This window comes from Melospiza melodia, chromosome 12, assembly GCF_035770615.1.
Source record: "Melospiza melodia melodia isolate bMelMel2 chromosome 12, bMelMel2.pri, whole genome shotgun sequence".
NCBI classification, from domain to species: Eukaryota; Metazoa; Chordata; class Aves; order Passeriformes; family Passerellidae; genus Melospiza; species Melospiza melodia.
This window is the reverse complement of record NC_086205.1, coordinates 24,327,550-24,355,258: the sequence shown is the minus strand read 5'-3', so window position 1 is coordinate 24,355,258 and position 27,709 is coordinate 24,327,550. Positions and strand designations below refer to the sequence as shown.

Sequence of the window (27,709 nt, the reverse complement as noted above, 5' to 3'; positions counted from 1 at the left end):
TCTCCCACCACCTGGACAACCATTCCTGATTGACCTTTTGTTGATACACGGGGAGGTGCTATCCACACCCCAGAGAAGCTTTGAAACCAATGCAAAAGAGGGAATGGGCGCCAGATGGCTTCTCCAGAAAACAAAGATTGGACTTTCAATAGTTTGTGCATCTCCTACTAACTTAAAATAGCTCCTTTCTGTTTGTGGAGGCAAACAAGGCGAGACATTAATATGCACATCCCAGCAGTAAATAGGTTTCAAGCAAGCTTCTGTAGAGCTGGAGGAGGATATTAGGACAGTGTGTTTTTCATCACTGATGTGCCAGCTAGCATGCAAAAGACTCATAGTGCAGGAAAAGGACTGGAAAATTGAGGGGGAAAAATGTTTTTCATAGAAAAAAACCCACTTGATCAATGCAAAGCAAGTGCTGTTTTCTTTTCTGGTTCCATGGGATCTGATGCTAAAAGTACATGTTTTGATGAATTGGTTCTGGAGTGGGCCAGGTATAGACGTGATGTAGCTCTTGAAATCAGGTGGAATGTACATAAATAAAATGCTGCTTGCATTGACCCATTCTGCTGCTTTCTTTTTTAAAATTTATTGTTGTTTTCCTGGCCTTTGATGTTGTGCATTTATAACGACAGGCTTTTAGAAATTACATCTCATGGAAAAATCCACCGGGCTTTTCCACAAAGGAGTTAATGGCTTTTATGAAAAGATTTACCTAATGTGGGGTGATGTTTTCAGTCTCATGAAACCAGCAGTGAGCAGAGCTGGAAATGAGAGCTGAGGCAGGAGTTGGTTGCATCTTTTCTGTGCAGGACACAAGGGAAAATGAAATGGTTTGCTTTGTTTCATGCTTTTGGGTACAGTACAGTAGATTTCAATTTAAAAAACAGGAGGAATGAATGAACAATTTCTTAATGTATCCAGTCAGCAAAAGAGAAACCACATCAATTAGACAAACCAGATTAGTGCTCAGGGTGTGTCCTCACTGCCCACATAAAGCATCTACAGCCCAGCTTCTGCTCAAACACACCCTGATAAACCCAGGCAGAGACTGATCTATATTTACCTTCTTGATTTATGAGAACAGAGACCAGCAGGGACTCTGAAGCATATGATTCACTCATGTTTCTCCTGGTTTATACAACTCCTGCCTGTTGCAGTCAGGGGAGGGAGTGAGGGAACCCCCTCTCATTCCAGCCCCAGCTCCTTGAGAGGGATGTGAACCTTCAGTGATGCTCACCACACAGGGCTGGGGATGGCATTCACATCCTGGAGCCACCATTGTCTCACGTGGGCGCTGTGTTTGGCTTGCTCTGTGAATAACACAGCATTTGAGCTGCATTTTGGTGACCTGCACAGTGCCACACACAGTGCCTGACACCAGCAGCTCCTCAAACGCATCACAGATGGACACACCTGCAGGCAAATCAGAAAGTCAGTTTATCCTGGGGCTTTTATGGTGTTCAAGCATACAGGAGGGAGCTCAGGAAGTTGTGGTTTGCTGGGTATTCCATTCTTTCCAATGCCCCAGGAGTGAAATTTCCCTTTTCCTGCTGGCCATTGGTCTGGAGGTGTGCAGTGCTTCAACAGAGCTGCTGTGGAGCATCACTGCCACTGCTGGGTGACTTATCCCTTGTCTCTCTCCCCCAGCTGGTCTTTGGAAAGGTGGCTAATGAACAAGCAGCACTGGCTTTGCCAATACGTCTGTTTTCCTTTTTATTTTTCTAAGCAAGAAACCCCAGTGATTTGTTGACACAGAACAAGTAACAGTTCATTTGCAACTCCCCAAATGAAGCTAAATTATTCTGAATAAATTAAACATTAAAACAGCATCGGAGCAAGCCCAGTCTCCTGATGGAGTTTAGTCCTGCTTGTAAATGCAGATGTTCAGCCTAATGGGCTCCTCAAAGGTAACCAATGCCAGCCCCTACCCACCCTCATCTGTGACACTTATCTAATTCCCTACCTGTAACACTTATCCAAGCCTATCCTCATTGTTTTAATTTTTATTTTCCTGGCTTTTCCATGACTTACAAGCTATTATTTCCTGCTGGCAGTTGGATTGTCTGAGTATTTCCCAGCCAGGGCATGCTCACAAGTGGAATACCAGCAGTGAGTCTCACCACAGAGCAGCTCGGCCCTGGATTGATGAAAACAGACGAGCTCTTAAATTGAAGAGTCATTTGACATTGTGCAGTTAAAGAAAGTGTTCTCCCTTATAATAATTAATGATTCTTGAAGGCAGGGGGGAGCAGGGCAGGGGCAGCCCAGGGTGCTGCTGGCCAGGGAGAGGAGAGGGCAGGGGAACACATCACTGGCTCATCTCTGCAGGAAAAGCAGTGAATATCTGGGGGAAGGGAAGAAATGCTGCCCAACACCGAAGCAGAAATCCAGAGCCATTTTAGCAATCCCTAAGGAAATTTGTGATTTTGCCTCTGGTAGGAAGGATCACTGAGTAATACACAGCTGTCAGTGGGTGCCAAGTGGCCAAATCTGGCAGCGGAGATGTGCTTAAATCAGAGCTGGATTTGCCTGCCTGTTCTGCTTTATTGCTGCCCTTCCCTGACTTTTCCCCCTGTGGAGGTTGTAATTTCTGTCAAAACGTAACTGCAGAGCTCTGCATTTTAATCCCATGTAATTACAGTCCCGGGGAACTCGGTCATCCCTGCGTCAGCCATCCTCCCTGTCCCCCCTGCCCTGACAGAAGCAGATTGAAGAGCTCTCACACAAGGTGGCTGCAAGGGGGGACTTGTTCTCCTCAGAGCCCTTCCTTGTCCCCCCTGCTGTCATTTTCAGAGCCCTGACTCGAGGTTTGCTGCCACGGCCACAGCCTCCTGCCCAGCATCCCCTCCTGGGGCAGGGGGGGACACCGGAGCCACCCCAGTGCCACCTTGAGAGCAGCTGTGACTCAGCCTGGCTTTCTGGGGCTCTGTGCCGGCAGCAGGATGAGCCACGGGGGCAGAGGCTCAGCTGGCAGCAATCAGCTGATGGCCTCAGCTGGGCTGATTCACGCTGGTGGAGGCTCCTACCCACAGCCATCCCACACACAAACGCCATCCCACCGTTCCTGAGAGACTGGTCAGGGCAATTGGGATGGAGATAAATATGGGGGGGAAAAGCAAAAAGTAAAAAAAAAAAATTTCCTGTTCCATTTAAGTATCTGGGAAAAACAGCTTTTTGTTCATGGTTCTCAGTGTACCCCAGCAGGATGAATGGTGTCCTCCTTGTCCAGCACTGTGGTAAGTGTGGGCTTGGGAGGGCTTGCAGCAAGTTTCTTCTTCTGTTCAAAATATCTTGCATTAGAGGAAGAAAATGCTCTATCTAAAATTTATTTTCTTTATAAGGATTAAGGGTGAGGACGGCAGTCAGAATGCAGGGAAAACCAAGTAAAAAATAACATTTCCAGCAGCTGTTTTGTGGAAGATTCCAACTTTTATTTATTTTATCCGTTTGTTACTGTTGCTTTCCAATCCTTCCAATATGTTCAGTCCACACAATTCTCAATATTCCTTGCTCTTTCAGCTAGGTTCTGTGTTTTCCTCCCCATCCTCTAAATCTCATCAGTTTGCTGCATCCCCCGGATGATGCAGCTCAGAGTCAATAATCCTCTCCTGGAGAGATTGCCTCTGGCAGGCTGGAGACCCGACTGAACCCAAGACTCCTGCAGGGTGCTGAGTTTTCCTCTGGGCTCACAGCACCTCCCTGTACAGGAGGTGGGGGTGACTCAGGAGGCAGCTCTCAGCTGAGCTATCACCAATTAAAAAATGGGGGTTTTTTTGGTGTTAATATAGAAGCGGAATTTCCTTTGCCTTTGTGTCGGGTTGGTTGTCAAATGTGCTGTTTGGTGCTGAAGGGAGACAGTCTCAGTCCTGTTGCCCTCCTGAACTGAAAAACAAGAGATTCTTACATGAAGGAACTGCAAGGACAGAGTAGAACCATTGAAAAATATCAGTGTGGATACAACAGGTTGTAATTGTTATGTAACATGGGAGTCAAAATAGCTTCATATGTATCTGCTACTAGTAACTCTTGTCACCTATCTACCCCAAGAACTTTATTTAAAACCAAGTTATTACAGAACAGACTGCAAAAGGGCATCTCTTTAAACCAAAATAGGTCAATTTGTCATTGTGATAAACATTCCTGTTTGTTTTTGTGGACAGTAGATATGGACCAACCCAAACTTTTTCATAATAACAATACAAAAGATGGAAAAAAATGCTTTAGAAAAGATGAATTTCAGCTGTCACTCCAGTTTTGATTGAAGAGTTTTGTGGTAGCCACAGAAGGCCTTACAAAAGAATGTTGCAAAACAATTGTTGGCTTTTTGAGTGAGGACAAAAGTTTAAAATACATGGCAGAGAGTGAATAAAAACAAACCAAGAGTGGTCCTGCTGTAAAGTGTCCATTGCACACCAGAGAGAGCCCATGGCAAATGCAGCCCTTTGCTGGCAGAGTGCTCTTGCTGGGTCTGGAAATTCTTGTCCAAAGCTCAGAAAAAATCAAGCAGCCCCTCTTGAGTTCCTTGACCTTGGGATTAGGCAGGATGTAAAATAAGAGGGCACGGACAGCGATAACTTGTTTTGAAAAAAATTATTCAAATTATGTTAAAATACACGATTTAAAATATTAGTTCTGGCAGAGAGATTGCTGGAGTTTCGGTCAAGAGGAACAAATATTCAATAAAGTCAGGAGCTGGCTCTGTAACAATTGCTTTGTGAGCAAATGTTGGCTTTTGTGGCTGGTGTGGAATGTGCTGGGGAAGGGATCCAGCAGCGTTCTCAGGGCAGACATTGCCATCATCAAATCCATCTGAAGGATGGCTCCAGTTTGCTCTTTTGTTGGCACTTAGGGACCTCACAAAGATTTACCAACTTTTAAAATCATTTCCTTTAGAGATGGATGTTTTCCTATAAGAAAGCTTTGGTTCATTTGTAAATGTAGGAGAAAAACTGAGCAGAGCCCCCTCCATGCCAGTCCAGCACCATCATGAGCAAGAGTTAATTTATATTTTAAAATGAAAAGTCATGTCTAGTCCAAGAAGTGCATTTTATTTATTTCACTTTTTTTTAATGCTGGAAATGTGCATCTACTTGATGCTGTCAAGACAAAGTCTTGAGTATGTAGTAACATTTCTTTTGTTGTTTATCTGGTAAATCTGCAGTACTATTGTTCACCATGGCTTTGTCTCCATAGGAAAAAGGAGACTATAGACTACAAGAAGGAGCTGGCAAAGAGAAATCAGTTTTTGGCAGTGCAAATAATCCTTAATAGCAATGGGAGATTTATAAATTTTAAAAAATAAAAGATGGCTAGACAGTGGTAATTTCTTCTGTATGGAAGGGCAGTGTTGTTTTGGTTTTAATTCTCCTCCCAGCTTCAACAGTTCCAGAATATTGAACATTTTCTTTCATTTTCTTAAAAGTAATGTTATTCCTGGTCTCCCACCTGAGTACCCAGTGGATGAGCTAAAAGGAAGCTCTAAACAGTGAGGCTGAGGTATATCCTAAAAATGTGTGAGATGTTTTTGGCCATACAAACTCATGACCTGGATCTGGGTGCACGTTTGCCTCATGGGAGGCTGATCCATGGGAGTCCTGTGATTCAGGTGGGTTCAAGTTCAGCCAAACATTAGGCAGAAATGAAGGAAAGAGAAGCAATAAGTACAGATTGTAATGAAAAACAAAAGTAACCTCTGGGTTTGGGATTGTTTATTTAATTATCACATTGATTGATGAGTCTGATAAAGTGGAATTTTGACATCTGTGCTTGCTTTTCGCCCCAAACTGAACATATCTGTTCCCTGCCTGCAGCTCCGGGGAGTTCCAGGCCCTTTCCAGTAGCCAAAGCAATCAGAGCTCTCATTCCATCAACGTGAGCCAGGAACAAGTGGTTGGGCAAAGCTTTGGCCTGGGGATGGCAGAACATTTCTGATTTGTGAGCCTGACCCCAGACCTTCAGGTCTGTGCCACCATCCCATAATGACCCAACTTCATCGTGAACTTTTCACTTTGGAGATTTGGAGATGAACTCAGGAATGTTTGTGGAGGGAAACTGATACACTGAGGTCGTCTGCTCCTTAAAACAGCTACAAGAAAAGCACATTAGACATTAAAGGTTTTACTTCTCTTTTCAAATTATTGAAATGGCTTTGGAGTGGGAGGCATTAGTCTTACACTGCTGAGGAACATGGAATTTGATTAGTCCCCACTCTGCTTTTTTTATTTTTTCTTTGCTCAGGGAAGATCCATTTCTCTTGCAGAAACAATTTATTTGCAGTGTGTAATAGCAGAGCAGTGGGATGTGCTCTGTCCCCGTTTTCAGATTTTGTATTGTGGAGAACAACTTTGTTGGGTTTTTTTGTCTGGGTATTTAACCTTCACCTTCCCCTGTGATTTTGCCACCTGAACATTTCTCATTTTGGTGTTTTTCAGCTGAACATTTCTCATTTTGCCCAGGCAGATAGTGATAGGACAAGGGGGAATGGTTTTAAACTAAATGAGGAGAGATTGAGATTAAATGTTAGGAAGGAATTCCTTATTCAGAGGGGGTGAGGCCCTGCAGAGGTTGCCCAGAGAAGCTTGGAGGGGCTGGGGAGGCCCTGGCATTTCCCATCTGCACAGCCTGCTGTGAATCCCCAGGAGGATTTTCCCTGCTCCTTCCCAAAAGGTCAAGGCAAGACAAAACCAGCTTGGTGAGAGTCTGCTCTGTTTAACTGTGGGAAGATGTGAAGGAGAGGAGCTCGTCCATCACTGCTCTCAAGAGCAAAATATAATATACAGAATTTCTTCTGGAGATATTGCTAAGCTGAGAATCCATCACTCACCCACAGTCTCTCCCTGCAGTTATTTTTCTTCTATTGAGTGCACATAGAAAAAAAGAAGAAAAATTTCTGTCTTGTCTAATGCAATTGCTTTACTTCCCATCCCTGTTCAGTCCTGTGCTCAAGGAGCCCCTCAGGCTGTCAGGGCTGGGCTCAGGGTCCCCTCTGGGGATGGAGGCTCATCCTTGAGCACAGGTTTGGAACAGGAGGGCTGGGTGATGCTTCTCCAGGGTGACTTTGAGTGGAACATCTCTGTGCTTCTCACCATCTCCATAGGAGTAACTAAATGCAGAAGGACTGTAGGGCAGAGGAAACCAAGAAATGCTTATGGAGATTCAACTTGGGCTGGAAGCAAGGTAGGGGCTTTGCAGATGGGAAGGTATCAGTGATATCTGAGTGCTGGAAAGCAGCACAGGACTGGCAGATGGCAGAAGCCATTTTACAGAACATTTTGCTGTCCTAATCACTCTCTTTGCAGTCTATTGGATTCTGGACAGAGACACTTTTGGGGCATGGACTTAAATCTCTGAAATAATAATATAAATTTAGTGATAGTAACAGCATTGTCAGAAATAGCCAATACTTTCTTTCTGAGCTGGAATGCAATATTTGAATATTTGAATATTTTTAGGACTGCCTTGCTGTTTTCTCCTGGAGTTATGTTTTTTCCTGACAGTGCAGTAATTTACTTTCTTTATTTTTCTTTTCCTATTTTACATTGTAAAAGACCCGACTGATGTAAATTCAGAATATCCCAGGCCTTGCAAGCTCAGCCTGCACCAGCCCCACCTGGTGCACACACAAAGCTGTTGTTGAGCGCTTGTAACAACACCATGCTGTGCTAGGAGTGTTCTGGAGGTTGGCAAAGTAACCCTGAGATTCTGTGAGAGGAATTAAGAACTCCAAAGCACTTAAAATAGGTAAAGGAGGAGAGAATGAACCTTTTCCTCATAGCTAACAACCTCGGCATGGGGTCAGGAATTATTACTCATGGTTTGCCCAGCCCACTCTTCTATAATGTCTTTTTTTTTTTTTTTTTTTTTTTTTTGCCCCCTTTAAGTTTGTAAAGAGCTGGGTGTGGATGAGATTCTCATTTTCATGCTGAAGTTGCAGCACACGCTGTGTGATCCTGCGGTGGTGTCTGGGGGCGAGGGACTGAACTGCTTCTCTCCATGCCACAGAGCTGCTGGGAGGCTGGGGAAAGAGCACGTCAGCCTTGGTAAATTGGGGTCCTGGGTCCCTCCTCATCCCATGGATGTTTCCCTGCCTCCATCCTTTGTGCTGTTGGCCTCCTTTCACCTTTCCCTTTGCCAGCCCTCCTGGTCCCTGTGGGATGTGCGGCGCAGTGCCACGCACGGGGCACGTCCCACGGGCTGTGTGGGAGGGCACGGAGCACATGTGAGCCATGGATGAGCATTCAGTGCATCTGCACACAGCTTCCAACTCCTCTGCTCTGGCTGCTGCAGTGTTTCCAGGTTCAATATCTTCGGGAGCCGGGAAACAGCTCAGTATCCAAGAAAAATCCAATTGACTGTACAGTAGCCTGGAAATTGTTCTTTGATCAAGCAGCACTTTCATATCACCATAAACAGTGTAGGAACACAAACTAGGTTACAGGATGGCTTTTTTTTTTTTTTTTTCCATTGTTCCATTTAATTTGATAGCCTTTCCTTGGGTATGCAAAAGGCTTCCTGCCTCTCTCTCTCCCTGACCGTGAAACACAGATGGTGCAGCACTGCCTGTATTACACTGACAATAAAAGGTATTTAAATCCTTTTTTTAAATGCATTTCAAGCAATAGAAAAGAAAAAACATGCTCAGAGGTTTTGAGACATCCTTTAGCCTTAAGCTTGGCCTGAGGAAGGGAAGGACTGGACAGAGGGGATGAGCCCCAGAGGAACGGTACTAAATGGGGGTTATTGTGCAAAACACAGCTCTGGTTCCATGTTTAGGGTTTCCCTTGGCTTTGTTGTGAGATCTGTGGAGAAAGCAGACATTGGAGTAAGCAGAAAACCTTTGAAATAATTTACTTCAATGAAGAGTGCTCCCTTGAAGGTGCCCTTGAGGGATGGTGACACCTGAGCCACCAGCACTGAGCTGGGGGTGAGCGCAAATGTCCCCCTGGCCCTGGCTGTCCTTCCCCTCCCTTCAGAGCAGGTTCTCTCTGTTCAGACTCCAATATAAATTTCCATTGCAGCACAAGCAATACAAAGCCATATTAAGGAAATTGAGTATGGCATTAGTCATTCCCTAGGCAAGAGCCCTGCCTGAGGAGGAGGAAAAAGCAGAGTAAGGCATCACACCATGGTTTCTGTGCAGTGCCAAGGCAGCCACAGCCCAGACCTCCCTCACTGCTGCTCAGGGGCAGCAATATGTTCAGTGCTGAGCATATTTCACAACATTGGTCTGTCAATAGTGCCAATTCATCCTGTTCTCTTGATAATTCCTCTCACTCTTATCCATGAGGGATTAAGGGGAGAAATACAGTAATGCGGTGGATTGTACAAGGATTATCCAGGTTTTCCTATCAGCTGTATCAGGAAAGCATTTTAACTGGAAAACTGCAAGTTCAAGCTTCCAAGATTAACCCAAAGAGTGTCATGTTTTGCTAAGTTCAGGAGCCTTGGCTCAGTTTTACATTTGTATTCACTGATAGCTTCTGTGATAAAGGACTGTTCAAACCCAGCAACAGGTGCTGACCCAGGCTGGAGTTTGAGGCTGCATTTGTGCTCATGTTCAAGGACTCTGGGGTCTCATTTCTTAGTGCAGGAGGTCAGTCCTTGATACCATTCAGCTTTTAGAGATGTCCATGGCACTCCCCAGGCACGGTGCAGATGGGATGAGATGGGATCATGGTGCACCAGGACGGGTCAATGCCCCCCCCAGACAATTTTCACAAAACTTTTTGTTCTGCAGATTGGGAGAGTGAAGCATTATGGACACAGATCATCCTGTGCCAGCTGGCCAGTATCTGAGAGAATGCTCCCAAAGCCATTTAATTTATTAGCAGAGAGGTAGGCTGATAGAATTGATGGTTTCATCCTGGGACTGAAGCTTCTTTCAAGATTTGGTCATTTGAAGGTGATGAATCTTTGCCTCAGTAAAGGCTTCTGGATTTGACCCAAAGTAAATTAGTTCAGATGAGTCAAAAAGCCAAGAAAAAAAAGCTCAGAGGGCCCATACAGACTAAAAGTTGTGCATGAAGAGTTATGAAGGCAACTTCTTTATTGTCCTGTTCTTTTGGTGTTCCAGGGAATTCTTTAGGCAAATATTGTGGGAATAAAGGAAATATTTTTGCCAACAGAGAAGCCTCAGATAGTCTCGAAAGGGCAACTCTGCTAGTAAATTTGTTGAGGGTTTGTTCTGCCTTGTGCAGAAACTGCTGACTGTTATGTACAGTGCCTAAACTTGATTACTTCATGCCTTGCAACTCTAATCACCTCTGAGTGTTAATGTATGTGAATTAGGGAAAGGATTAAAATTATTCTTGGAAGTAAAATGTGTTCTTTCTGATGAAGCATAAAATTAGTTGTCTCTTGGGAAAGGCCCAGTTGAACTATTGTTTTACAAGGGTTTCTTTCAGAATTGGGGCATTCATTGCTTTAGTTCAGATTTAATTTAAAAATATAAAGGAAAATATTTGTCATATGTTCAGGACCACAGTGTGGTGTAATATTTGTTGTAAGTGATGTTGCTTGCTGAAAGATAACACCAAGTTATCCCAGGGTTTCCTTTCCACTTACAATGGATGATTCTTTCCAGGTAGGAAATGTCTTCCCCTATGAGGGAAGATGAGAAAATGCATGATTTGAAAATTTGATTTTAAACAAAACAGTTGTTGTCCAGGCAGTCTGGAGGAAAGCAGGAACACACACAAACCAGGGGCATGAGAAGCAGGATCACAGGAACAGACTGGCTGTGCCCAAGGGGAAAGCCAAGGCAGAGTAAGAAATCACTGTTTTAACCCCCTGCTTCTGCTGTATTTGTGTGGATAAATGAGTCAGGCTTTGGATGGAAGAGATTGTGTGTTGTCACTCTGTTTTCTGAAATTAGAAAATCCATAGGGAAGAATCAAAGCCAGTAAATGATCCTTAGGAAGATGCCTGTTTCGTTTCATTCAAATGACCTTCACATCAGATTTTACCAGCTGGGCCATGACCACAACAATCAATTGAAAGCTGAGTCACAGGTACTTGAATCACTCCATGAGTCATGTCTGACCCAAGATATTTCTGTGAACATCCCTGGGGTTCCTGAACAGACATCTGGGGCAGGGGAGGTGCATTGTCCTCACAAAGTGCTTCCATCCCTCGCTGGCTGGGACTCAGAGCAGGCAGGAACCCTTCAGGCAGCCACATCTTCTCTTGTTATGTTGTGAAACCACCCTGAAGCTGCTGGAATTGGCTGTGTTAGATTTATGGCTGGACTCTGTGACCCTAGAATTCCAGCCTAGGGGATTCTGTGGGTCTACATCACTCTGCCCAAGCAGATATTAATCTGGGGACAAGGCTGGGGCAAACTGAAGTCCAAACTCCACCTAGGCAGTGGTAAGGCTCTGCTCAAGGACCACCAGAGTACAGGCACCTGCCTTTCCCAATTCTCTGACAATGGCACACTTTACAGCTGCTGTTCCCAGTTGGTTCCCAGCTGATCTCACTTGTGACCTACAGCAGCTCTGTTTATTCCTGCTCTTGTATCTGTGCCATGGCTCGGTGGGCAGTGATTAGGTGTAGCCTGGCAAGAGTGTGTGCCAGCAGCATTAGTGGCTGCTGCTTGGCTACAGCAGGGAATGGAGAGTGCTCACAGTGGGGTTTGAAACCTTATACTAAAATTTAATGTCTAGAAAATAAGTGGTTTGCAATTTTAATCCAAATAAGTCCAAGCAGGTGATGTCTGTGCTGTAAAGATTGGTAAGGCTGAGCCCTCAGGTAGATGAGTGCTTTAGGGACAGCCAGAAAAGATTGAGGCTGGTAAATTTACCATCCAGAGCAGAGACCTTCACTTCTGCGAGTGAGTCTGTGAGCATCCTGCACTCAGACTGTAGGAATGTGTCATCTTATTTTTGTGATAACGTCAGGTTGGAGCTCCTGGGCATTTGTGTAACACTGCTGTAAGAGAGTGAAAAGCTGAGAGAGCCTCCTCAGAGGATTTATGGATGACCCTCAGTCTTAGGGCAGTGAGGAACCGAACGTGCCTGGCATCTTCATTGTCCTCCAAAAGCAGCATCATGGCCCTTTCTGTCCCTTTAGAAATCTTTCATGAGTTCAGGTGGTCATCTGAGCCCATGGGCTGCCATGTGAGCCATTTGCTTTGGTGCTTGATTTACTCTGCAGCTCTCAGGAAAAGGTGATTCACCACAAAGAGTTCATTCTGTGCAAACCCAAGGCCCTTGCAAGGAGCTGCTGAGCAGCCCACTGGGTTACTCTGCAGTGGTGGCATCATTAATTCTCCATGGTAGCACCTAAATCTGCTCCAAACAACCCCAGATCAACATTTTTTCCAGATTAGTGAAGGGTGTTGGCTGGGCTTACATCTTTGCTTTATGGGCACTCTCCTGTCTTCCCGTTCTTTGTGGTTTTTAATCAAGAATTAACCAGATTATTCAAATATTGGAGGAGACTTGCCAGGCATAACAGTATTGGTTTAATTTCCTTCTGTGTAATCGCTTCTGTACTCATTTTCCATTGAAAATTATTTCCATTTCATCTTTCTGAAAACAAATATATCTTTCTGAAGCCATGCCAGGACAATTAAAAGAACACCGCAAGGCCACAACGATGTCACATATGGGCTTCATGAGCCATTTGAAATGGAAATATCTGAGACAGCATTAGGTTGGCTTTCCAGGGGCTAAACTGGATTTCCAGGGGCTAAACTGCACTTCCAGGGCCTGATGTAGTTCCAGGTACAATTACTTCTGCCTGTCATCAGAGCAGTCAGGTTTTAATTGCAGTTCTGTGTCATGCAAAGCTGGACATGGTGTGTAGCACCAAATAATGGAACTCAGCTCTTCTTTTGTAACTTAATTTAAAAAGTTCCTGGTTATAATGTCTGGCAAAGAAGCTTGAAATGTGACTCAGTGCGGTGGGTCTGTGGGGACTGCAAATCTCACTTCTGAGAGGGAGAGCTGCTCTGCTCATCCCCATGAGAGGCTGTGAGGAGGCTCGGCGATAACGATGAGGACACCCTTGTGCATTTAAATGACTTTTTGCTTTCATCCACCTCTGGTCTGTGCAGAGGTGGCTGCTGGGATGAGCTGAGGCTTCCCAAGGGTTAGACAGCATGCACCAAATTCCTGCTGAAGCTCTCAAAGTGGGCATGGAGAAGGCTGCAAGCCTGAACTGCCTCTGCTGTTAAAGTTGAAGTTGCCTCCTACATGGAGTGATTTAAGTCCTCACTCCTCCAGACTTCAGCTGTGGAGTAAATAAGTGGTGTAGCTCAGCTCACAGTGAAGAACAACATTGAATTTAATACTCCCAATACTTTCAAACAAGAAAACTTTCCACAGCAGTCACTCATATTGTACATTAATTAGAAACAAAGATCTTGAAATACACTGATGACGGATTTAATTCAAGAGGGGGTTTCTGCAGTTCAGTTTACTGGAAGCCATGCAAATACACTGTGCTGTGGGATGTAGTTTCACAGTGAAGCATTCTGAGATTCAGTTTTCTGCATGACCTGTCTTCACTGATGCTGGTGTGCAGGTTCTTCCAGCCCTCTAACCCAAAGTGCTGGAGTCTCAATTCCTCAGGACAGGGACAAAACCTGCTTCCAACCTCCCAGAATTTACCTGATGGCCAAAGCACCAGCAGAAGCAATTCCCCTGTGAAAAATTCCCCTCATCTCCCAAAGAAAGGTTGTTTTTATCCCACATCTGAATTTCCCTGCTCTTTTCTATTTTTGCTCCATCTCTAGTGGTGGAGCTCCCAGAGCTGCTCCAATCCCCACCACGTTACAGGAGATATTGACCCTGCCTCTGCCTTCACCTGCAACAGGCTGGGGCATCCTGGAGCATCACAGGTATAAAGGTGGGAGAGAGCCTCTGGAAGTGCTAAAGGGTTGCCCCTTTAGCAAAACCCAAAATGGAAATCCTTTGGAGGAAAATGGAAATTATTAAATGCATTGGGTTTGATCCTTGAGCCCTTTAATCTGGAACTCAAATTTTGCAGCTTTGGGAAGAATGAGTTTTGCACAGTCTCTAATAAACTGGAGGTCTGAGACCTGGCAAGGCAGAGGTGGGAAATGCTGAAATCCCCTGGGAAACAGGTGACCACCTTCAAATCCACCCCCACCATCACTGAGCCCACGACACCAGGGTTAAAGCTCCTGCCCATCCAAAGCATTATGTCTTCTCTTGAAAACTGACTCCAGAAAATAAACCAGGCCATTCATCCCAACCTTCTGGCGCTGCCTCCAAATGCAAATACCAGGTTGCACAGCCTGCTCCTCTCAGCATTGCATGCTCCAAACTGGGAGGCTTTTTGTGTGCAATGCCTCCTGCAGCTGGCATGGCCCCATTTTGTACTAGACAAACACTGACAGCTTTATTTCTTGTTTGTTCTGTCCCAAAGATCCTCAACATCCTGGTTTGAATTGAGTATTGTGGTTCTTCACTAGCAGAAATGTAAATAACAAAGAAATTTCGTGTATTTTAATTACCTGAAGGCGTCTGTTTTAATCTGGTAAATCCTCTTATGTGATAAAAGTAATGTTGCTATGGGAACCCTATCTAACAGGAAAGGTAGCACCAGTCTGCCTGTAAATAATTAGGAAACTGATGCAGTGAAGTGATTTTTTGGTCACTTGGCACAGAACTGGCTTTGCAGTGGAAGTTTAGACCTGTATTTTGGTTTTATATATAATGAAAGAGGCAGAGATTTAACTGGGAGGATCCCATTCAGGCATCTTGGAAGGGTCAGCAAAAGGGGGCTTTTTTCTCAAATAGAATCACCAAAATACAGCCCACCCCCACCAGCAGTGTATTTGCATTCTGTGACACTCTCATCGGGGTTTATTAAGTGTTTTAGCTCAGTAATGTGTGAAATCCTCTCTGGAGTGAGACACTCACTGAAACAATCCCTCAAAGGCAAATTCTACCCAGGAAATCTCTGGTGCCCGAGAGCAGAACCAGCCCTGGGGGTTCCTCTGGTGTGGCACCAGCTCCTGCCCTGCTTTTGGCTGCAGTGGGCAGGGGAAGGGTGCAGGAGCTGGGCATGGTCCTGCTCACCTTGAAATCACCAAATCTCTGCTTTGGGCAAGCTCCAAGGACAGCAGGGCTGCCCGCATGGATCAGTGGTGGGTCCCTAGGGCAGGGCAGGAGTCCTCGGTCTCCCACAATCCCAGGGTTACCATTTGTGCCAGAGCTGTGCTGTGAAAGGGTTTATTCATTTACCAGGAGGATGTGCTGATAAGAGGCCTGTGATAACAGGCAATAAAGCAATAATGGCAATATGGTTCAATGTATTAGAAAATTTTTCATGCTATGAAATCTTTTTCTCTTTTCTTAGATTAAAAGGAATTGTCTAATAGGATATGCCTCATTTTACTTTATGTAAGTACATAAAATTCAGCATATTCTTGTGCCTCGAGGCCACTATTGAGAAAGAAGCTCCCATTATAAATTTGGAACAGATATTGAGTTACTCTAAAGTCTGGGATGCAAAGAAAAAGGGGAAAGATTAAATCTACCATTCATTAAATATTTCTACATTAATTAAATTAATTGCACACCAAAGAGAACTCATTGTTTGCCACATAAATATATGGTGATCAGTAAAAAACTTGTAGACTCTTTTTTCACAAACTGAAGAACTATACATCCATCTACTCCTCATCCACAGATTATTGTGCAGGGGTGGGTGACATTTGTGTCTCATTGCATATCAGTAGTATGGTTTCCACAGACAATGCTTCCATGAGAAATTGTTATTTTTTGTCAGGCAAATATTTTTTTGTCTGCAAAGAAAAACTCTTGTAGATGGAACCTTAATATATCTGCTGCATAAATACATTGTTTTTGCAAGTTATGATTATTTCAGTCAACACTGACAATGTGCTGACATGATTTGAATAGAATGATCTCTTTTAAGACAAGGAAAAGTTTGTTATATTTGAATAGGAAGGCTTGAACATATCCTAAAATCTTGACTTTCAGGAATGTGGCATTCAGAGATATTTTTTTTAATACTTCCTCATAGGAGCACCATGTGGGCCAGCCTTAGAATAAGGTTCCAGTGACCTCATGGATTTTATCCAGCCTCACCAATTAGAAGATCATTTGGTAATAAATTGACTCAGAAACCATAATCAGGCTCATGGACAACAATCCCACCAGCCCAGCCATTTCAGACTGCACCTGCCTCATTGCAAGAACATTAAGGACAATTATTTGCTGCTATTTGGGTCGTGCAGGTGGTCCCCAGATGTCACTGCCTGGGACAGTCATTTGGGGAGAAGGGGTGGGAGAGGAGAGGCAGCAACACTGGGAGGCTCTGGGCATAAAAATATTGCCAGCCATGTTTTGTACTGCAGTATTAGGTTAAATTAAAGCTGTGTTCCTGACATAGCTCCTGCCCAGCTAGATATGAATCATTAGTACAAAACCAATTTCCTAATTATCCTCCCATTGCAGGGTAATGCAATGAGTTTTGTACAGCTGTAATTTCACCCTGGTTTATTTCCATGTCCTTTATTTTCCCTAGAGACGTGCTCTGCTCTCCTCTGAGGTTATTTCTGACGTGATCTTTGGCAGCAGGAAAGGTGGTGGGAGGATGGATGGATTCGTCCATCATCACTGCTCTCCCACATTCCCAGGGAACTTTTGCTGGGAATGTATGAACTTGTACAGGTGTTGGATGGGCTCTCAAATAGTTTGATTTAATGGTTGAATTGATCCTCATGGGATGATGGGAATATTTCTGTTGCTGATCTTCTGTTTCATCCATTGGTATCTTTAGGTGGTTTATATAAAGCAGGTGTAAAAAACACAGCAGGGACCGTGTTATGAGGAGGCTCCTGAAAACCCTCAGTGTTACTAGACATTCCTGTCAGTACCTGTAGGTATTTGAGAGGTGAATGAGTGGAATTTGTGCAAAAAGCTGAAGCAGGAAGGTGTTGAAGGAGGAATTTCTGTCATCCCTCACCTTCTGAAGGTGTGGGTGCTCCTGTCCTGCACACGCCTTCATCAGCAGGGTTCAAAATCTCAATCTCTGTGTAGAAACTGGGGGGAAACCCCAAACACGAGTGATGTGGCACCACCAGCGGGTGTGTCTGTGAGAACTCAGCCACACTGGCAGCAGATCCCCTGTCCCTTGGTGCAGGGAGGGAAGGGAACCTTTGTCACCATGCCCTGAGGGGAAGGATGGATGGGAGAGTCCCCAGCTCCACTCAGTGGGCAAAGCACAAACAACATGCAACAGCTCGGCAACCACAGCTGAACAGAGTTTGGTCCCTCCAGCTGAGCCACAAGCAGGAAAAGGCTTTTCTTATCCTTTGAAGTCCATCCTGAAGCCCTGGGCTCCTAGAGAAGGAAGTGTGTCCCCACATGGACTCCTCTGGGTTTCTCTCTGTTTTTTCTCTCAAAGTGCTGCATTGAGCTGCTGCTCAGGTAGACATTATTTGTTAGCCATGGTCAGATGTTCTAACTTTTGTTCCCCAAAGCTCCTGTGAAACGTACCCACCAGGAGCACCAGGGCTGGCTCCAGCCTGCACAGCAGTGGTTTCTCTCCATGGGGCAGGAAGGAGCTTTGGTGGCAGCTTTGGCTCCTCAGGCTGCAGGGAGGCTGCACAAGGATGTCCAGAGGGGTCATCAGAGCCAGGGGAAGAGAAAAACCAGGATTTTAGTGCAATCACCCTTTCTGCTGATACCTGCAAAACATCTCAGCAGCTCTGTTGCTGGTTTGAGGGCGATACATTAAATCATTTCCATTGGTTAGACGTCTGCCCAAATCACTTGATTCATTCTCTCATGCTTCTGCTTTTGGCATTTCATCAAAAAAAGCCTTTTTAGGTTATATCTTAATTAAAAGCACCCCCCAGCCTGGCTGCAGCTCTCCCTGAAGTGCTCCTCAAGCAGCAGCACTCCATGTGCCATTAGCTGCCTCCTGACCCCATCCTCTCCTGGTGGCCAGGTCTATTTAAGATGACAAATTAACACAAACCAACCAAATGCAGCACATTTTCAGGGGCCAGTTGCCAATGCACATTGTGCTGTGCTCCACAGGGATTTTGGGGGTGTTCCCTATACTCCCACAGGGATCATTTTTGCTAAATAATCCCTTGAATCAGAAATAAAGACCCCTAGTCCCAGGATTTCAGGATTACTCACAAACAGGATGGCTCTCACGTCATATAAAGTTTAATCTAAACAAGTGTTCTGTTCCTCCATGTCAGAATCTGTCACACACTGAAGGAGCAGGGAACTAAAAGTGCTTTTAGCATCTGATTTCTTTTTTCCGTATTCATTTTTATGGAAAAGAGTTGCAAAGAATCAGGAAAAATAGAAATGGTCCCCTGTGCATTTGGAAAGGATGCAAAGAGAGGATAATGCTTGGTGGGTTGGCATTCTACTGTAGATATCCAACCTATTTATTTATTTATTTATTTGTTTGTTTGTTTATTTTTTATTATTATTGCTTCTTTTGAAATTGAGGTTAAAGGATGCAAAGAGAGGATAATGCTTAGTGGGTTGGCATTCTACTGTAGATATCCAACCTATTTATTTATTTATTTATTTATTTATTTATTTATTATTATTGCTTCTTTTGAAATTCAGGTTAAAGGATGCAAAGAGAGGGTAATGCTGAGTGGGTTGGCATTCTACTGTAGATATCCAACCTATATATATATATATATATACACACACATATATATATATACATAATTTTTTGTTTGTTTGTTTGTTTTTTGTTTGTTTGTTTGGGGGTTTTTTTGTTATTGCTTCTTGTGAAATTCAGGTTAAAGGCCTTTCCAATCCACCACTGTTTACAAAAGTTGCTGGATTTTTTTTCCCCCCATCCTCTCTGTATCTCTGCTGCTGCTGCCTCCCTCACCCTGGGAAGATGATGAGCACTAAGGTAGCTGCACAGCAGATATTGGATCCCCAGTATAATTTTCAGCAGTTAATTAGCAGCTCTGCTTCTCACATAAAACAAAAATAAATTGGAGAGCTTTAATTAGACTCACAAAAGGACCTGAAAAACTGACTGGCAAGTAGCCCCTCTGTGCCCGGGCAGGTGAGGGACTTGCATTGAAGTGTGGCTGTGCTTGTAACCTCAGCAGGGCTCAGAGAAAACAATTTTATTAGAGAAAAACAAGAGAAGGAGATGGAAGAAGTTCTTATTCATCATTTGAGGTGTATCTTCTCTACTTGGTGCCCCACACTGGCTGAAATGCAGTTTTATATGTGATTATTCTGTGCCCACTCTCAGGAGGCAGCTGATGCTGCTCCTGCTGTTGCTGAGCATTTTTCCCAGGGGATGCAGCTCTTTGCCCTCTCCATCCCTTTGCTCATTTCATTGTCTCTACAAACACTGGCAGCTTCCAGGTTCCCTTTTCAGTGGCTGAGAAGTGCCTGCTCTGAACATCAGGAGGGAAACACACAATTCTCAAGTGCTGATGGGCCCCAATTAAATGCAAAAGCTGGATGGTGTTGAGAGGGGATGGAATATAGAGTCAGAAGGGTTTGGGTTGACAGGAACCTTAAAGAACATCTCATTCTGCCCTCTGTCATGGGCAGGGACAGCTTCAACTGTGCCAGGCTGCTCAGAGCCCCATCCAGCCTGGCCTTGAACACTCTCAGGAATGGGCTGTCCATGGGGAGTCTCTTAAGAGCTGCATTATCAGCCTTAAGTTCTGTGCTGATGCCAGCATCCACTGTAGAAAGGTTCTTTTGAGACTGGAAAAGATGTATTGGCTTGGCAATCTAGGCCCTGTGCTAGAGCTCAGAGTTAAAATGAATTATTACACTGTTGTATGATTTAATCAGTTAATGAATATAACATTTTTGGATAACGCTGTTGCTAATATTTTCAGTCTCTCCAAGATACTCTTTGCTTGCTTTAAATCCTTTCCTGACCTTAAACTGGCTGAGCCCTCTCAAGCCTGAGGCAATGAGAAGGGTGAAACACAGGTCTGGGTGTTCCACTGCCTAAACCAGGGAAATGTGGGGGTGCAGGGTCAGTGTTTGGGCTCTTCACACACAGGAAATGCTGTGATCCTGCAATACCTTCTGTGCTCAGGGTTTGTTCCATCCTGCTGTAATTTATTTAATTTGCAGAAATTTAAAATAAATTCATCAGGGTAAGGCATTTTCACTACAATATTTTTTTCTGCCAGAGAGGAGATGAGGATGAAAAGCAGAGACACCCTTGCCTTGAAAGGGGCAGGGACCCCATCCAAAAGGTGTGGGATGAAGGGGAATGGGATCACTGGTGCTCCCTGACCCACTGCACCCTCCCAGGCTGGGCTCTGCTGCCAGCCCCGCAGCACCCTGGTACTGGAGGGGAATTCACTTTCCCTTTGGCTGTTTGGGGGCTGCTTCAGGCTGCAGAGCCCATTTAGCTGCTGCACATCTGCCAGGGCTCTGCCTGCGAGAGACGTTATTGCGCTAAGCTGCAGCTCTGGGAGATTGCAGGAATATTTCTGTACTGAAAGATGCCCTGTCCCAGGATGCCCCTGGCAGCAGGGGACACACACCCTCATGAATATTTGTGTCCTGCCCTAATTACCTTCCAGCCCAGCTTCTCCTTATTTTGGAAAGCAGAGTGAAGCTGCAGGGCAGTGAATGACCCCAGCAGCAGCGTGAATGCCTTTTTGTCTCTCTCCAAAATTGTAACCTATTTTTGGACCAGCCATTGAGAGGATTACAATTTTATTAGCTGAAATAACCACAAACTGCAGCTACTCACCAAATGGCTGCAGCTTTTGCCCTGTATTATTTTGGCCTCCTTCTCTAGGGGTTGGTGTTTGTGACCCTCTGTTTGCTGCCAGCCAGGGTGATGTGGGCACTGCTGCAAGGTACCTGCACCAAAAAACAAAAAAACCCCAAACCAAAACAAAAAACCCCACCAAACCAAGGAAGGATGTTATTTAAAGGAGAAAGGGATAATTTTAGATAAATTTTAGCTGTTTTCCTCTCTTCTGTTCTCTCTAGATGCAAACTATACTTAAATATTAGTGAGTGCCAAACTCCTTTTATTCCCCGGTCCTTTCTGTTACCTTCGCCTTCAAAATATCTCTGATTTATACAAGAAGCTGGTGTACTGGAAACGAGAAAACCAAGTAATGTGCCTCAGATTGCACAGCCAGTGGACCCCAGGTCCTGCCTAGGAATGAGGATCTAGTGCTGCAGGTCAAGGCAGGGCAGGGCAGGACCAGCAGCTGATGATGATGATGGAGTGTGACCTGCCAGGTCCCCTCACCCCCCTTTCCATGTTATGCCCTGATTTTAATGCCACAGTGGAGCCTGATCACGCACAGGAAGGAAATCTCCAGCTTTCATCACTCGAGTCATGTGCTGCTGGGCTGTGTGCAATCCCCCAGTGTTATTTTATCAGCTGGGTTTGCACTCAAAGCACCATTACTGCACAGCACAAGCTCCCCTGGGATGCTGAGCCTGCCCAGGCTGGAGCAGGTCACCCACACTGGGCAGGATGGAAGTTCTGGCACAGCCCTTGATTGCTTGAGGCCACAATATTCCTGCCCAGAAAAGTCAGCCTTCCTCCACCACATCCCTGAGGGTTTTAGGCAGGGTCATTCTAAAAGAAGTAGGATTTGTTTTTATATAGAATTCTAGCAGCAGGTTTGTGTGTAAACTCTGAGCTTCAGGATGGAGATGATCTGTTCCAGAGGTGCCTAGATCCATCCTGAAATTCAATATTTGAGCCACAGTTGTGTCCTTCACACCTGCAGGCCACTGGGTAAGGTGTCCATCACCAAATGGGGGTCACAGCCCCCTGACCTGCCTTGGCCTCTGCAGACACCTCAGACCATGTAGATAAACTTACCTGTAGCTTGCAAAGCTCAGGGTTTAGCAGACATCCCCCAATGTCTGGGCTGTTTGTGGGGCTGCAGTTCTGTCCTCAGGCTGGGGTGAAGATTTTGTCAAACTGCACAAAGCAGGGGGAGGCTTTGGCTGCTCTACAGCCTGAGAAATTCTACAGTGACTCAGAAAGGGAAAATTTCTGCCTGAGGAAACTGGCAAGATGCTACAAGCCATGAAAAGGGACTTGTCACTGGGGTGGTGACGAGAAAGGTGAGAGGGAGATTGATGCAGGAGCTGAAATGTTCGTCTGGCACGAGAAGGCAGGAGACGTTTGACTCCTCCAAACACCAGATTGCACTCTGAGTGCTGCTCTGCAGTTAATGATCTGACCAGAAGCACGCTTTGATGGAATAAATGCATGTAATTACTGACATCTCCTACTTTTCCTTCTGTTTTGGATGACAGTCTCTTCTCACACAATTCTCCAGCATAATTTGCTGTGCACATTAATTAGTTCCTGGTATAGAATGGAAAAAATGTAGAAGCCCATAAAGCAACCCTTCCTCAGAGGTGGAAGGTGAGGGACCTGCTGCCTGCACTACAGGGCAGCACTTCCAGCACCTTGGGCTGTGGGGGGATGTCAGCCAGAGAAATCTCATTTTGCAGCCTTTGATTCCACCAGCAAAGGATGTTTTGGCATTTAGTGCTCAAACAAAATTTTTAAAAGATGGAAAAGATTGGATATTTCAAGATGGAGAGATGCAGAGGAAGAGCTTTAAAGGAGAGTGGGGCCTTTTGTGCATTTTGGGCCACAGGAGCTGTGCTGGCTGCCAGGAGCATTCACAGCAAGGAGAGCAGGCACACCATGGCCTTCCCTGCCCAGAGCTCTCAAATTGCTGCCACTTGCAGTTCCTTACCAGATGAAACAGCATGGGAAGAGCTGAAAAGAAAAAAAAAAAAAAAAAAAGAAAGAAAAAGCAAAACCCAGCATGGTCATTAGGATGAGCTGCTTGGAGTTAGATAACCAGAAATGAGTTGCTAAGCAATGCTCAGGGAAAATGATTTGGAAAGAACGTCACAGTGTGTGATACCTAAGGAGGGAGAGATGTGTGTGCTTAGCAGAAATCATGCTCAGCTACCATGGCACAGCAAGCTGGGCACCAGGGCTGTCACAGAGAGGAAATGCAGCATTTTGCTCTATGGATTATTACTTTTATTATTTACTCCTTTATTGCTGCTTGATGGGTTCTGGAACTTTCAGGGTCTGATTTTGCAGAGGAGCTCATCTTGAGGATGCATCCTCAGCTTTCTGTCCTTGGATCTGCATGAATGTGTTTACTCCTCAGTTAAACAGATTTCCATCATTTTGAAAAGCCTGTCAAAACCATTTAGCTATGAAAAATCACTAATAACTTTGGATATCTTCAGAAGGAGGGTGTATTTGTAGAACTAATTAGCTCCTGCAAACTTATAATGTGTGCCTTTGCTTTTCTGGTGTAGAAAATCATTCAAACCCAGCCCTGGGGTTGGTGCAGCTGGGCAGCATCAGGGCAGTAAAGACTTGGGTGGGGGATGAGATCTCTGCTGAGCAGTTCAAGCTGCCCTGGCTGCCCATGCTTGGGCATTTGATGTTCAGATCAGGCCCTCAGCATAGCCCAAGCTGCAGAACAGTTAATCAACAGTACCCTCCTCAGTAAAATTGAAACTCCTTTTTCTCCTGGCATTAATTCATGGCATCTATTTACAGCCCCTTGTCTCTTACCCCGGGCAGAGCTCTGAGCCTCAGCTAATGACTCAGAGCTGTGATATCACCCTCAGAGCTGTGATATCACTGTGCTTGGCTGTTCTCCTCCTGCCGTCCATCCATGGCTGCAGCCCATCCTTGGTGCCTTTTCCTGAGATAAACCCTGCCTGGAGCAGCACAAAACCCAGGTTTCCTGCAGCCTCATGCTCCAGCACTCTGGGAAAGCCAGCCTGGCCACACCACCTCGTATCAAACCATCAGCAGCATCAGTTTGGCTGGCCCCAAAGAGCAGCTCCCCCGTGGGACCCTCCCTGCTGTCAGCAGATTTCCCAGGGAACAAAGGCAGCTGGATCTGTGTTATCTCCAGGCTGGAATTGCCTCTCCCAGGCACAGCCCCTGGCTTGCACAGAAATGTTTCTTGTTTAGGCAAGAGGGACAGAGAGCCCTGTGAGGAGTGTCCTTGTTGATAAGGGATGTGTTGAGCCAAGCAAGCCTGGCGTTTCCAGGCTCTGACATCGAGTGGGTGAAGGTGGCTCTGCCAAGGCTGGGCTGAACCAGACCTGGGGATGATCCATGGCAGCTCATTAAAGGATGATCCAGGTGTGTGAGGAGGGATTTATCATCAGTGAAAGTTCTATGGTCAGGCATCAGTGGCAGGTGGGAATGGGACGTGCCCTGTAACCATGGCAGCTCTAAATTTGGGGTGGTTTAAATGGGGAAAGGTTCAGGGTGGCTGTAGAGAAATCTGGCCATGCTGTGTTTTCTGTGTGGAGAAGCTGGTGGGCTCATCTGGTGGGACCTGGTTTTAGAGGGGACTTCATGGTGGTGGTGAGGAGGCAGTGCCCAGGGAGACCCCAGGTCCTCAGGGACACCCAAAGGGTCACAATTACCTGCTAGGACCAAACCAGGAACTGCTTGTTGAGACTTATTGGGAATAAACCACCTCAGAAAGAGGCAGAGCGAGCTCCAAAACTTTGGAGATTAATTTTCCTGTCTCATGTTGCCCCTCTGCCTTCTGCAGTGTCCCCCTGTGAGGCAGTGATGTTGAGTACCCACAAACTCGTGGCTCAGCAGAGCACTCGGTGCTTTGACAGAGCACAGACTTCAGCGTGGTGTGATTTTCCTTTTATTTTTTGCTATGAAACAGCAGTGATCTGGGTCAGGACAGGGCTCCTCCTGCTGAGCTGTGACATACCCTGTGCTGATCAGTTCATCTCTGCCTGCTTTGCTTTTTGCTGGGTGTTACAGCCTTGCGAGGCCTTTGGGAGAATTAATGGCTAGAAACAGCTTTAATGAGTGCTACAATTAGAGACAAATTGCAAGTTCAAGGAATTGCAACCAACCAGCTTGGGAATGCATGGCAGGTTGGTGGTGTTGTCCCTCAAATGCTGGAATTCAAAGAGAGATGTGTCTGTCAGTGCCTGTGGCAGGATTCAGGCCCATGGGGGTGAAGGGGATGTCCCCTCTGTCCTGGGAGGGGACAATGTCATGCCCGTGCCTATGGCCGAAGGGGTGTTGCTCAAAACTACCCTCTACCTGACAATTATGCTTATTTTTAGCTTTCTATGAATTTTCTCTGGTCAGAAGACCACAGGTCACCATCACTGCTTGCTTTCAAGACAGTGAGAGAAAAAAATTCTAATGGACTCTTCACTCCCCAAGTGTTTTCTTCTATTTTGGGGAGTTAAATAAGAGTCAGACTGCAATTAGCCAGCCCAGTCTTTCTCATGCCCTGACCCTGGGTTTAGACAAGGGCCACAGTGCTGTCTCATTAAAGATCCACAGAGACATTTCTTTGCATAGGGAAGTTAAAAAAGTACTAGTTTATTTAACAAATGTGTTTTTACACTGACCTTCCTGTAATTTGCATTCAGACCATCCTACAAAATGCCAAAAAGGTTCTTAATGGCAATAATAAAGAAATAATAAAGCAAGAGGAGCCAGGGATATTGGCCATTTCTTCCCCAAGAGTGTTAGTCAATCTGTAGTGTGTGTATTTGTGTTGGATTGTGGTTGTGTGTTTGCTGCCCTGTGCAAAGGGACTTTTTCCCTTCTGCTGCTGCCATTCTTCTCTTTCACAATGAAATTCTGGTAAGTTCTTCCCTCTGCTCCCTCCTTCCATCTCCACATTTTAGACTAACTGGAGGCAAGAATTGATTTTGTTATGAAGATTTCTTTAATGGGGTGAAACTTCTCATTTCCATCCTGAATAATTTATGGGCAGCTCATTCCCACTAGTTCTAACTAAGGGTTGTTAGCCTAATTATTTCTTTTCCTGCTGATATTCCTTATTTACTTATAAACAGCAGTTGTGTCCTCTCTCAACCTGCCTTTTTTTTGAGCTAAGTAAGCCAAAATTCTCTATGCTCATAAAGTTGTGCTCTCTTATTTCAGGTAAAAAAAATTAATTAACCCATAAACAAAGACCCAGTTGGGGTCCTGATCAGCTGCCCCCGTTTTCTTTGCTCAGCAGGTGAAATGCTGCCGTGTGGGGCTGCTGAGCAAACCTCCACTGATTTTAACATGATCACAACCTCCCCTGCCAAATCTAAGTGTTTGTAAAGTTGTACAGAGGAGCTTGATAAATAAACGGTTTTTAAAGTGGGGGTTATTTATGTATAGCCACAGAAAAGAAGGTTTGACTGTTTAATTCAGCAACTTATCTAGTGGAAATTGTAACTGCCAATGGCAGGGGGGTGGAATCAGATGGCCTTTAAGGTCTTTTCCAACTCAAAACATTTGATGGTTCTGTGATTATCTGCAGAGCAGTTGCAGAGAAGAGCCATTTGCATTGCTGATGTCCAAGTCTGACATTCAAAGGTTAGAGGTCTTTCAGGTGGCGTTTCTGCTTAATTGGGGGGGGGTCTGGAGGATTTTTGGGAGGGGTCTGGAATTGTGGGAAGGGGTCTTGGGAGGTTTTGGGGGGGAGGGGTCTGAAATTTGGGGAATCCCAAATTTGAGGAGAGGTCTCGGGGGGTTTTGGGAGGGTCCGGAATTTGGGGAGGGGTCCGGAATTTGGGGAGGGGTCTGGAGGGGTTTTAGGGGGTCCCAAATTTGGGGATGGGTCTGGGATTTGGGGAGGGGTTTGGGGAGTTTTGGGGGGGTCCTAAATTTGGGGAGGGGTATGGAATTTGGGGAAGGGTCTGGAATTTGGGTCTGGGGAGGTTTTGAGGGGTCCCAGATTTGGTGAGGGGTCTGGGGGGGATTTCGTGGTGTCCCAAATTTGGGGAGGGGTCTGGGATTTTGGGGGGGTGTCCCAAATTTGGGGAGGGGTCTGGGGAGGTTCTGGGGGTGTCCCAAACTTGGGTAGGGGTCTCGGACACGCCACCCGCCCCCCCCGCCAGGAGCTGCTGGAGGAATTTCGGAAGGAGCTGCACAAAATGAAGGAGGAGATCATCCAAGGTGGGGGGGGTGGGGGGCTCTGGCTGAATTTGGGGATTGGGTCTCAGTGGGGGGAGGGGTCACAATGACACCCCCCCCACGACCCCCCCCAATTTTTTTTTTGCCCCTCCCCCAGTGCTGCTGACAGAGCTGAGGAAGCCAAACAGGCCCTGAGCCCTCTCCACACCAAGCCACGCCCCCAATTTTCGGGGGGTGGAGGATGGGTCAGCCCCCTCCCCCTCAACCCCTTCCCCACCCCCATCTCACCATCCCCCACCCCAGGGATGGGATCCCCAAGCCCCTCCCCCCACCCCAGGCTGTGCCTTACCTGCTGGAGAAGGGGTTTGGAGACCCTCCCCTCACTAATTAATTGTTAATTAATAATTAGTGCCACACTGTGCCCCTCCCCCACATCACTGTGGGAGGAGGAGAAAAAGGGGAGCCCCTCCCCTGCAATTCCCACTCCCCCCTCCCCAAATTTGGGGTGTTTTTTAAGTCACTTTTGGGTTTTTCACTTTGTTTAAACCAATAAACGGGTTTTTTACAGGAGAAATTTAAATAAAAATGTAAATTTCTTTCTGGACTTGGGAGGCAAAGCTTGAATGGCCACGCCCACATCCCTCAGAGGAAGCCACGCCCACTCCACAGATCCATCAGCACCCTCCCACCAATCACGCCTCTCCTCCTCGTCAAGCCCTGCCTCTTCACGGTGGCCACGCCCATAGCAGAATGACCACGCCCAAACTAGCCACGCCCATCCTCTGTGTTAGCCCCG

At 45.7% G+C, this 27,709-nt stretch overlaps 1 long non-coding RNA gene across 1 annotated transcript; it reads left to right on the top strand.

Annotated features, from left to right (window-relative positions):
• The first annotated feature begins 2,985 nt into the window (after positions 1 to 2,985).
• Positions 2,986 to 27,193, top strand: LOC134423469 (uncharacterized). Its single transcript, XR_010029133.1, has 4 exons — positions 2,986 to 3,239; positions 26,318 to 26,373; positions 26,898 to 26,955; positions 27,071 to 27,193. It is a non-coding gene; the product is annotated as an uncharacterized LOC134423469 (long non-coding RNA).
• Positions 27,194 to 27,709: the final 516 nt, after the last annotated feature.